Source organism: Salmo salar, chromosome ssa07, assembly GCF_905237065.1.
Source record: "Salmo salar chromosome ssa07, Ssal_v3.1, whole genome shotgun sequence".
NCBI classification, from domain to species: domain Eukaryota; kingdom Metazoa; phylum Chordata; class Actinopteri; order Salmoniformes; family Salmonidae; genus Salmo; species Salmo salar.
The window spans coordinates 49,197,703-49,209,886 of NC_059448.1; positions in this window are offsets into that span (position 1 = coordinate 49,197,703).

Sequence of the window (12,184 nt, forward strand, 5' to 3'; positions counted from 1 at the left end):
GTATCGTTTTTGGCAAAGTGTTTATTTTAAATCCATTTTTAATTTTCTACAGAATTTTGTACATTTTCATACCAAATTCTCATTACCGAAATGCATCCAGACTAAATTCTCGGGTCCAAAATTTGTAAACAATTTTACTTTAGAAAAACCAAACTTATTTGAATAAAACACAAAATATGTTGCTGTAGTTTGTCCATAAATCATAAAATGTAATACACGTTGACATTTACATTAAACTATCATATTTAGTTTTATTAACCCATGATGCATAGTCTAGAGTTGTAGCGGTTAAGTTGATATATTCATTTAAATGCCTTCAGAATGAGGTTCTTATTCTCAATCACCCACTTTACCTCACTTGACCTTCTCATTACCAAAACGGCTAAAACACTCCAACTGGAAAAAAGTCTGATATAATTGTATAGTTATTTTATAATTTAATTTATTTTCAGTGTTATGTTTAACTCAGGCTTTTTTATTTGGCGAGAAATGTGAACAAAATATTAGAATGGTATTGGTTTATTACTTTTTTGGACTGTTACGGTAATGAGAATTTTGTGGAAATTTTGATAAAATGCACAATATCTGATAAAAAAAAAACATAATAATAATTATGAAACAGATACAGTGCCCTCAGAAAGTATTCACACACCTTGACTTTTTCCACATTTGGTTGTATTGCAGCCTGAATTAAAATGTATTAAATGGAGATTTTTTTTAGTCTCTGGCCTATACACAATACCCCATGTTTTCAAAGAGGAATGATATATATACATACACTACCGTTCAAAAGTTTGGGGTCACTTAGAAATGTCCTTGTTTTCCATAAAAACATACATGAAATGAGTTGCAAAATGAATAGGAAATATAGTCAAGACGCTGACAAGGTTATAAATAATGATTTTTAATTGAAATAATAATTGTGTCCTTCAAACTTTGCTTTCGTCAAATAATCCTCCATTTGCAGCAATTACAGCCTTGCAGACATTTGCTATTCATTTGCTATTCTTGTTGTCAATTTGTTGAGGTAATCTGAAGAGATTTCACCCGATGCTTCCTGAAGAACCTCCCACAAGTTGGATTGGCTTGATGGGCACTTCTTACGGTCAAGCTTCTCCCACAACAGTTCAATAGGGTTGAGATCCGGTGACTGTGCTGGCCACTCCATTATAGACAGAATACCAGCTGACTGCTTCTTCCCTAAATAGTTCTTGCATAGTTTGGAGCTGTGCTTTGGGTCATTGTCCTGTTGTAGGAGGAAATTGGCTCCAATTAAGCGCCGTCCAATGGGCATGGCATGGCGTTGCAAAATGGAGTGATAGCCTTCCTTCTTCAAGAGCCCTTTTACCCTGTACAAATCTCCCACTTTACCACCACCAAAGCACCCCCAGACCATCACATTGCCTCCACCATGCTTGACAGATGGCATCAAGCACTCCTCCAGCATCTTTTCATTTTTTCTCCGTCTCAAGAAAGTTCTTCTTTGTCATCCGAACACCTCAAACTTTTTCCAATCTTCATCTCTCCAGTGTCTGTGTTCTTTTGCCCATCTTTTCTTTTTATTGGCCTGTCTGAGATATGTCTCTTTCTTTGCAACTCTGCCTAGAAGGCCAGCATCCCAGAGTCGCTTCTTTACTGTTGACGTTGAGACTGGTGTTTTGCAGGTACTATTTAATGAAGCTGCCAGTTAAGGACTTGTGAGGCGTCTGTTTCTCAAACTAGACACTCTAATGTACTTCTCCTCTTGCTCAGTTGTGCACCGGGGCCTCCCACTCCTCTTTCTATTCTGGTTAGAGCCAGTTTGCGCTGTTCTGTGAAGGGAGTAGTACACAGCGTTGTACGAGATCTTCAGTTTCTTGGCAATATCTTGCATGGAATAGCCTTTATTTCTCAGAACAAGAATAGACTGATGAGTTTCAGAAGAAAGTTCTTTGATTCTGGACATTTTGAGCCTGTAATTGAACCCACAAATGCTGATGCTCCAGATACTCAACTAGTCTAAAGAAGGACAGTTTTATTGCTTCTTTAATCAGAACTACAGTTTTCAGCTGTGCTAACATAATTCCAAAATGGTTTTCTAATGATCAATTAGCCTTTTAAAATTATAAACTTGGATTAGCTAACGCAACGTGCCATTGGAACACAGGAGTGATGGTTGCTGATAATGGGCCTGTCACGCCCTGAACATAGAGAGCCATTGTTTCTCTATGGTGAAGTAGGTCAGGGCGTGACTGGGGGGTATTCTAGTTTATTATTTCTATGTTGGTGATTTGTATGATTCCCAATTAGAGGCAGCTGGTAATCGTTGTCTCTAATTGGGGATCATATTTAAGTAGCTGTTTTTCCCACCTGTGTTTGTGGGATGTTATTTTGTGTTTTTGTGTAGGTGCCTATTTGCACTTCACTGTCTTCACGGTCCTGTCACGGCTGTCTGAAGAATGGGACAAAGGCGCAGCGTGTATATCGTTCCACATTTTATTATAACTGTGAAACTATGCAAGACATACAAATAAACTAATGAACAAACCAACAAACCATGACGAAGAGGTGCAACATACACTTACGCAACATAATCTCCCACAAACCCAGGTGGGAAAAACAACCACTTAAATATGAACCCCAATTAGAGACAACGATAACCACCTGCCTCTAATTGGAGATCATCCCCCCCCCCCCAAAAAACCCATAGAAATACAACAACTAGAACTGCATGTAACGGTTGTCGTCGGATAAAGTGGACCAAAACGCAGCAGGAATATGTGTACTCATCTTCTTTTATTTGGTGAAGAAGGAGAACCAAAATAAACACGCACACAGAGAAAACACAACGACTATTCACAGGCTGGTAAGGCACAAGGCTATACACAGAACAATCTCCCACAAAGTACTCAACAAACACATATCTATATATAGGACTCTCAATCAGAGGCAACTAGAAAACACCTGCCTCCAATTGAGAGTCCAACCCCAATTAACAAAACATAGAAATACAAAAGCCTAGACAGAACATAGAAATACACTAACATAGAAGAGTGCCCAAAAACCCCCGGAATACATAAATCAAATACCCTACTAAACAAACCACCACCCCGAACCACATGAACAAATACCCTCTGCCACGTCCTGACCAAACTACAATAACAAATAACCCCTATTACTGGTCAGGACGTGACACTGCACATAGAAATACATAAACTAGACAAAACCCCCAACATAGAAAAAAGAAACTAGAACCAACATAGACATAAATAAACTAGACAAAACCCTCTGTCACGCCCTGACCTACTCTACCATAGAAAACTAAAAGCTTTCTATGGTCAGGACGTGACAGTTTCGTTTGATCATTTATTGTTTTTGTATTTTGCTGAAGTTTCACGTTATAATAAAGATGTGGAACGCTACTCACGCTGCGCCTTGGTCCAATCATTACGACGATCGTGACAGGGCCTCTGTACGCCTGTGTAGATATTCCATACAAAATCTGCCGTTTCCAGCTATAATGGTCATTTACAACATTAACAATGTCTGCACTGTATTTCTGATCAATTTGATGTTATTTTAATGGACAAAAAAATTGCTTTTCTTTCAAAAATAAGAACATTTCTAAGTGACCCCAAACTTTTGAACGGTAGTGTATATATATTTTCTAACAAATGAATTACAAATGAAAAGCTGAAATGTCTTGAGTAAATAAGTATTCAACCCCTTTTTTATGGCAAGCCTAAATAAATTGAATAAAAATGTGCTTAACAAGTCACATAATAATTTGCATGGGCTCATTCTGTGCAATAATAGTGTTTAACATGATTTTTGAATGACTACGTCATCCCTGGACCCAACACATCCAATTATCTGTAAGGTCGCTCAATCGTGCAGTGAATTTTAAACACAGATTCAACCACAAAGACCAGGGAGGTTTTCCAATGCCTCGCAAAGAAGGGCACTTATTGGTATATGGGTAAAAGAAAAAGCAGACATTAAATATCCCTTTGAGCATGGTGAAGTTAAAAATTACACTTTGAATGGTTGATCAATACATCCAGTCACTACAAAGATACAGGCCTTCCTAACTCAGTTGCCGGAGAGGCAGAAAACTGCTCAGGAATTTTACCATGAGGCCAATAATGACTTGAACACAGTTACAGTTTAATGGCTGTGATAGGAGAACTCTGAGGATGAATCAACAATATTGTAGTTACTCCACAATGCTAACCTAAATGACAGTGAAAAGAAGGAAGCCTGTACAGAATACAAATATTCCAAAACATGTATCCTGTTTGCAACAAGGCACTAAAGTAATACTGCAAAAAAATGTGGCAAAGCAATTACATTTTTTGTCCTGAATAGAAAGTGTTTTGTTTGGAGAAAATCCAATGCAACACATTACTGAGTACCGCTCTTCATATTGTCAAGAATAGTGGTGGCTGCATCTTGTTATGGGTATGTTTGTAATTGTTAAGGACTGGGGAGTTCTTCAGGATAAAAAAGAAACAGAATGGCGCTAAGCACAGGCAAAATCCTAGAAGAAAACCTGATTCAGTCTGCTTTACATGAGACACTGTGAGATGAATTCACCTTTCAGCAGGACAATAGCCTAAAACACAAAGCCAAATATAAACTGGAGTTGCTTACCAAGAAGACAGTGACTGTTCCTGAGTGGCCGAGTTACAGTTTTGACTTAAATCTACTTGAAAATCTATGGCAAGACCTGAAAATGGTTGTCTCAATATCTAGCAATGATCAACAACCAATTTGACAGAGCTTGAAGATTTTTTAAAGAATAATGGGTAAATGTTGCACAATTCAGGTGTGGAAAGCTCTAAGAGACTTACCCAGAAAGACTCACAGCTGTAATCGCTGCCAAAGGTGCTTCTACAAAGTATTGAGTCAGTGGTGTGAATACTTGTGTAAATTAAACATTTCGGCATTTCATTTTCAATAAATGTGAAACAAATTCTACAAACATGTTTTCAAGGCAATCATTTTTTAATTCAGGCTGTAAAACAATAAAATGTGGAATAAGTCAAGGGGAATGAATACTTTCTGAAGGCACTGTAAGTACATATCCTAACCTCAGTGATCCAAGAGGAAATCTAGCGAAAATGACCCTTGAGAATATTTGGGTCAAATGTGACCCAGCTACAGTTTATGGGGGAAATAAGTAATATTATTTGTGTAAAATATTATATTGTGCAATATGTTTGAATTCTTGGAGTATGATAAATATGAATTTGTGTTTTACATTTTTCTGTCCCAATTTTAGTCCTATTTCACCTCCAATTCAAGCCACCAGGAGGCCTGAGTGTAACGCATATAGAACCTTACAATTGGCAGTTTAAACACTCAAGTTGAGGCACAGGCATTTTGGCATTGATTGCCCTGTAAACTTGTTTCAGTTGGGTTGATTCAGACAGTCTGGTGTTTTACGCTACAGACGTTTGCAAGATTATTATATGGTTATCAGGGTCATATTCATTAGGACATGCATACCATAGCAAATGTGGATGGATTGAATCTCATCCCTTTTAAGAAATGGCACTGGGTATTACAGTTACATAACTTTGATTAGTTTAGCAGACAATCTTATTTGCGATTTACAGTTAGTGCACTCATCTTAAAGGGGTAATCTTCTACATCCATAGAAAATATGTAATTGCTACATCAATTTTGGGACTTTTAAATTAATGATATGTACCTATTGATTCTTGAAGAATATAATTTATACACTGAGTGTTCAAAACATTAGGAACACCTGCTCTTTCCATCACATACAGTGCCTTCAGAAAGTGTTCATAACCCTTCACTTATTCCACATTGTTGTGTTAAATCCTGAATTCAAAATGGATTAAATATATTGTTTTTTTCACCCATCTACACACAATACCCCATAACTGGAAAACATGTTTTCAGAATTGTAACAAATTTGTTGAAAATGAAATTCAGATAGATCTAATTTATTTAAAGTATTCACACCTCTGAGTCCCCCCTTGTAGAAGCATGTGAGCGATTACACCTGTAAGTCTTTCTGGGTAAGTCTCTAAGAACTTTCCACAACTGGATTGTGAAACATTTGCCCATTATTATTTTAATAATTCTTCAAGCTCTGTCAAATTGGTTGTTGATCATTGCTAGACAAACATTTTCAGGCCAAGCCATAGATTTTCAAGTAGATTTAACTCAAAACTGTATGTCAGCCACTCAGGAACATTCACCGTCTTCTTAGAAAGCAACTCCAGTTTAGATTGGGCCTTGTGTTCTAGGTGATTGTCCTGCTGAAAGGTACATTCATCTCCCAGTCTCTCGTGGAAAGCAGACTGAACCAGGATTTCCTCTAGGATTTTGCTCCCCCATCCGTAAGGATTACAAGCGTACCCATAACGTGATGCAGCCACCATTATGCTTGAAAATATGAATGGTGGTACTTAGTAATGTATAACACTTTGTATTCAGGACAAAAATGTAATTGCTTTGCCACATTTCTTGCAGTATTACTTTAGTGCCTTATTGCAAAGAGGATGCATGTTTTGGAATATTTTTATTCTGTACAGGCTTCCTTCTTTTCACTGTAATTTAAGTTAGTATTGTGGAGTAACTACAATGTTGATGATCCATCCTCAGAGTTTTCCTATCACAGCCATTAAACTGCAACTGTTTTAAAGTCACCATTGGCCTCATGGTAAAATCCCTGAGTGGTTTCCTTCCTCTCCGGCAACTGAGTAAGGAAGGCCTGTATCTTTGTAGTGACTGGGTGTGTTGATACACCATCCAAAGTGTAATTTATAACTTCACCATGCTCAAAGGGATATTGAACATTTTTATTCTGTACAGGTTTCCTTCTTTTCACTCTGCCCTTTAGTATTGGGAGGGTGCTCTAGCCAACAAACAGCAGAGACCTGAGGACACCATTCCAACCTGGAACTGAGCCAGATACAAATTCAATTATCACTAAGGTGTGAAGTAAAACAAGTGTCAGGAGTCTTTGAAGTGTCCTCTGAAGCCCCCTCTTGCTGTTCAAAGACCATTCACTGGCATTTTCTACAAAAAATCTGCCTCCAGAAATAAAAGCTTCTTCCAAGTGGGTGTGACACATACTCCCATTGCCTGCTGCACTGCTGCTTGGATTCCACCTGGCGATCTGTTCACTGTCTGCCCTGGCCTGTCTCCCCCTGTCTGGTACAGGTACCTCCATCATACTCACCCCTCTCTCATGAGCTTTCGCTCGCCTCCAACACTCACGCACTGTTGGGGCGACTGACTTGCACTTACAATGGCTAGCCCCAAGTCGTTATATATATATTTTCTTTCTTGTGCATTTTGCTATTTGCCTCATGACTCCTGCATACTTTGTTGACTACAAACTTTCTTTACCCAATCGTGGGACAGACTATGTTTGTTCCCACACTCGGGACTCTGACTCTCTACTGGTTACACAGACTTTTGGCCTCCCATCCTATTCTAACCCCCTCTCGCCGGCTTTGTATTCATGTTACCTGATGAAATTGCTGTACAATATGATCTTGTTGCCATCTGATGCACATTCAGATGTCATAAATCAGCACTGCATATCTCTCCCTGTACTATGCCGTGCCTTGATTGCATTACTGTTGATGATATCTGGAAATGCGCACAATTCTGACTTGTGCTCTGATATCTGCTTCACTGATTTCTGCTCTCGTAAAAGCCTGGGTTTTCTGCACGTTTACACTAGAAGCTTATTACCTAAAATGGATCAATTGAAAGTGTGGGTTCACAGCTCCAATCCGGATGTGTTGGTCATTACTGAGACGTGGTTAAGAAAGAGTGTTTTGAATACTGGTGTTAACCTTTCTGGTTATAACCTTTTTCGGCAAGACAGATATTCCAAAGGTGGGGGAATGGCAATCTTTACCAAGGATCACCTTCAGTGCTCGGTTGTCTCCACCAAGTCTGTCCCCAAACAATTTGATTTGCTGGTTTTAAGCAATAAAAGCATTAACTGGCCATGGCAGAACACTGACATTCCTGTCTTGCAGGAAATCACGCACAGAACGAGCAGTATGGCTGGTGGCATTGTCATGCTAGAGGGTCATGTCAGGATGAGCCTGCAGGAAGGGTACCACATGAGGGAGGAGGATATCTTCCTTGTAACGCACAGCGTTGAGATTGCCTGCAATGACAACAAGCTCAGTCCGATGATGCTGTGACACACCGCCCCAGATCATGATGGACCCTCCACCTCCAAATCGATCCAGAGTACAGGCCTCGGTGTAACGCTCCTTCCTTTGACGATAAACGTGAATCTGACCATCACCCCCGGTGAGACAAAACCGCGACTCATCAGTGAGGAGCACTTTTTGCCAGTCCTGTCTGGTCTAGCGACGGTGGGTTTGTGCCCATAGGCAACGCTGTTGCCGGTGATGTCTGGTGAGGACCTGCCTTACAACAGGCCTACAAGCCCTCAGTCCAGCCTCTCTCAGCCTATTGCGGACAGTCTGAGCACTGCTGGAGGGATTGTGCGTTCCTGGTGTAACTCGGGCAGTTGTTGTTGCCATCCTGTACCTGACCCGCAGGTGTGATGTTCGGATGTACCGATCCTGTGCAGGTGTTGTTACACGTGGTCTGCCACTGCAAGAACGATCAGCTGTCCATCCTGTCTCCCTGTAGCGCTGTCTTAGGCATCTCACAGTACAGACATTGCAATGTATTGCCCTGGCCACATCTGCAGTCCTCATGCCTCCTTGCAGCATGCCTAAGGCACGTTCACCCAGATGAGCAGGGACCCTGGGCATCTTTCTTTTGGTGTTTTTCAGAGTCAGTAGAAAGGCCTCTTTAGTGTCCTACATTTTCATAACTGTGACCTTAATTGCCTACCGTCTGTAAGCTGTTAGTGTCTTAGCGACCATTCCACAGGTACATGTTCATTAATTGTTTATGGCTCATTGAACAAGCATGGGAAACAGTGTTTAAACCCTTTACAATGAAGATCTGTAAAGTTATTTGGATTTTTACAAATTATCTTTGAAAGACAGGGTCCTGAAAAAGGGACATTTCTTATTTTGCTAAGTTTAGCTCTTTGTTGACTGTTGCTGGGTGCTATCATCCTCCATCAGCACCGGCCGGTACCCTACCTGCCCTAAGCTCTCTCCTGGCCCCTTACACTAAGTCTGAATTTGTCCTGCTAGGTGACCTAAACTGGGACATGCTTAATCCACCTGACCAAGTTCTAAAGCAATGGGACTCCCTAAATCTTTCTCAGATTTTCACCCATCCCACAAGGTATGACTCCAAACACCCAGAAAAGGCTACTCTCCTTGATGTTATCCTCACAAATAAACCTGATAGGTATCAGTCTGGTGTTTTTGGTAATGACCTTAGTGATCGCTGTTTTATAGCCTGTGTTCGTAATGGCTGCTCAGTGAAACGACCTGTCCTGATTTGTCATAGATGCTTGCTAAAAAACTTTAATGAGCAAGCCTTCCTTCATGAACTGGCCTCTGTAAAATGGTATAGAATCAGCTTGATCCCCTCTGTCGAAGACGCTTGGACCTTCTTTTTTGATATTTTCAGTGGTATTGTTAACAAACACGCCCCCATAAAGAAAATGAGAATTAAAAACAGGTTCAGCCCCTGGTTCGACCGTGATCTTGCAGAGTTACTCCACCTCAAGAATTGCATTTGGCGAAAGGCTCGGCACATGCATACTCAAGCTGACTGGCTATTGTTCAGGTAAATGAGAAATAAGTGCACTCAGGCTATCCGGAAGGCCAAAGTTAGTTACTTTAAGGAGCAGTTCTCTCTCTCTGGGTTTAACCCCAAAAAGTTCTGGAATACGGTTAAAGACTTGGAGAATAAACCCTCCTCCTCACAGCTGCCCATGTCTCTTAATGTTGATGATGTGGTTGTTACTGACAAGAAGCACATGGCTGAGCTCTTTAATCACCACTTCATTAAGTCAGGATTCCTATTTGACTCAAACATGCCTCTTTGCCCGTCCAACATTTCCTCATCTCCCACCCCTTCTAATGCGACTATCCCCGATGCTTCTCCCTCTTTTTCCTCTGCCCCACTACAAAGTTTCTCCCTGCAGGCAGTCACTGAGTGAGGTGCTAAAGGAGCTCCTTAAACTTGACCCCAAAAAACATCTGGGTCAGATGGTTTAGACCCTTTCTTCTTTAAGGTTGCTGCCCCTATCATTGCCAAGCCTATCTCCAACCTTTTTAACCTGTCTCTCCTTTCTGGGGAGGTTCCCATTGCTTGGAAGGCAGCCACAGTTCGTCCTTTATTTAAAGGGGAAGATCAAGCTGATCCTAACTGTTATAGGCCTATTTCTATTTTGCCCTGTTTATCAAAAGGGTTGGAAAAACCTGTCAATAATCAACTAACTGGCTTTCTTGATGTCTATAGTATTCTCTCGGGTATGCAATCTGGTTTCCGCTCAGGTTATGGATGTGTCACTGCAACCTTAAAGGTTTTCAATGATGTCACCATTGCCCTTGATTCTAAGCAATATTGTGCTTCTATTTTTATTGACTTGGCCAAAGCTTTCGATACGGTAGACCATTTCATTCTTGTGGGCTGGCTAAGGAGTATTGGTGTCTCTGAGTGGTCTTTGGCCTGGTTTGCTAACTACCTCTCTCAAAAAGTACAGTGTATAAAGTCAGAAAATCTGCTGTCTCAGCCACTGCCTGTCACCAAGGGAGTACCCCAAGGCTCAATCCTGTTGCCCCACGATCTTCTCAATTTACATCAACAACAGCTCAGGCAGTAGGAAGCTCTCTCATCCATTTATATGCAGATGATACAGTCTTATACTCAGCTGGCCCCTCCATGGATTTTGTGTTAAATGCTCTACAACAAAGCTTTCTTAGTGTCCAACAAGCTTTCTCTACCATTAACCTTGTTCTGAACATCTCCAAAACAAAGGTCATGTGGTTTGGTAAGAAGAATGCCCCTTTTCCCACAGGTGTTATTACTACCTCTGAGGGTTTCGAGCTTGAGGTAGTCACCTCATACAAGTACTTGGGAGTATGGCTAGACGGTGCACTCTTCTTCTCTCAGCACATATCAAAGCTGCAGGCTAAAGTTAAATCTAGACTTGGTTTCCTCTATCATAATCGCTCCTCTTTCACCTCAGCTGCCAAACTAACCCTGATTCAGATGACCATCCTACCCATGTTAGATTACGGAGACATAATTTATAGATCGGCAGGTAACGGTGCTCTCGAGCGGCTAGACGTTCTTTACCATTCGGCCATCAGATTTGCCACCAATGCTCCTTATAGGACACATCACTGCACTCTATACTCCTCTGTAAACTGGTCATCTCTGTATACCCGTTGCAAGACCCACTGGTTGATGCTTATTTATTAAACCCTCTTAGGCCTTACTCACCTCTAGCTGAGATATCTACTGCAGCCCTCATCCTCCACATACAACACCCATTTGCCAGTCACATTCTGTTAATGGTTCCCAAAGCACACACATCCCTGGGTCGCTCCTCTTTTCAGTTCGCTGCAGCTAGCGACTGGAACGAGCTGCAACAAACACTCAAACTGGACAGTTTTATCTCCATTTCTTCATTCAAAAACTCAATCATGGACGCTCTTACTGACAGTTGTGGCTGCTTTGTGTGATGTATTGTTGTCTCTACCTTCTTGACCTTTGTGCTGTTGACTGTGCCCAATAATGTTTGTACCATGTTTTGTGTTGCTACCATGTTGTTGTTATGTTGCTACCATGCTGTGTTGTCATGTGTTGCTGCCTTGCTATGTTGTTGTCTTAGGTCTCTCTTTATGTAGTGTTGGCTCTCTTGTTGTGATGTGTTTTTTGTCCTATATTTATATTGTATTTATTTATTTTAATCCCAGGCCCCCGTCCCTGCAGGAAGCCTTTTGCCTTTTGGTAGGCCGTCATTGTAAGTAAGACTTTGTTCTTAACTGACTTGCCTAGTTAAATAAAGGTTAAATAAATAAAATAAAATAACAATTGTGGAGTAACTATAATACTGTTGATCCATCCTCAGTTTTCTCCTATCACAGCCATGGAGTACAGAGATGAGGTAGTCATTCAAATATAATCCTAAACACTATTATTGTACACAGAGTCCATGCAACTTAGTGACTTTTTAAGCACATTTTTACTCCTGAACCTATTTAAGCTTGCCATAACGAAGAGGTTGAATACTTATTGACTCAAGACATTTCAG